General features: G+C 48.5%; 1 pseudogene; it reads right to left on the reverse strand.

Annotated features, from left to right (window-relative positions):
* Positions 1 to 14: 14 nt before the first annotated feature.
* Positions 15 to 799, reverse strand: LOC109509090 (dual specificity protein phosphatase 6 pseudogene; annotated as a pseudogene).
* Between the last annotated feature and the right edge of the window lie 20 nt (positions 800 to 819).

Genomic DNA, 819 nt, shown 5'->3' on the forward strand with positions numbered 1-819 from the left:
TTTTTTTTTTTTTTTTGCAACAAATTTTGTCCGTGTCAATTTGGAGTTATGCACTAAACTTACCGATAAAGTTGATGGCTTCGGGGAAGAACTGCGACAGGTTCTGGCTCCAGTGATCCGAGATGGGGATCTGCTTGTACTTGAACTCGCCAGCGTTCTCAAAGAGGTTGGGCAGGTTGGGCGTGACGTTGAGGATGTACTTGATGCCGTACTCCTCCAGCACGTCCAGGTTGGTGGAGTCCTTGGCGCAACCCAGATACAAGTGGGGCAGGATCTCCACGGGGAAGGACGGCTGCGGGTTGCACAAAGGGCTGCCGTCCGAGTCGGTGGCGCTGCTCGGGTCCACGTCCGATTCGATGTCTGACGAGTCTGAGCTGATGCGCAGGCCACCCAGGCCCAAGACTTGCGTAGAAGGGGGGCTGCTGTCAGAGGACCCGTCCAGGTTGGTCTCGCAGAGATTGGGGAACTCGGCTTGGAACTTGCTGAAGCCACCTACAAAGAGAACATTTGTGTTTATACAAGTCCCGTGTGGCACTTCAATGATACCGCATACAGCCTGAGGGCCTTTGGTTGCCCACCCTTGATGTAACACAAAAACATTTAACCACATTCATAAAAGACAACCTCGACAGTAACTGCTGGCAAAGCTAATCGAACCCAAATGTAAAAAAGTACACTGGCTAGTTCTTTGTGTTATGTTTTGCGAACTCTAACAAAAGTCAGGGAAGAAATGCATCCCAAAAACAACTTGTAAGCCTGAACTTCACACCAAAAGGTAAATTCTAATGATTTAAAATCCTCAAAAAAGAAAAGAAAAAC

The sequence above is a fragment of the Hippocampus comes genome, unplaced genomic scaffold (genome assembly GCF_001891065.2).
Source record: "Hippocampus comes isolate QL1 unplaced genomic scaffold, H_comes_QL1_v1.1 C16765294, whole genome shotgun sequence".
Lineage (NCBI taxonomy): Eukaryota > Metazoa > Chordata > Actinopteri > Syngnathiformes > Syngnathidae > Hippocampus > Hippocampus comes.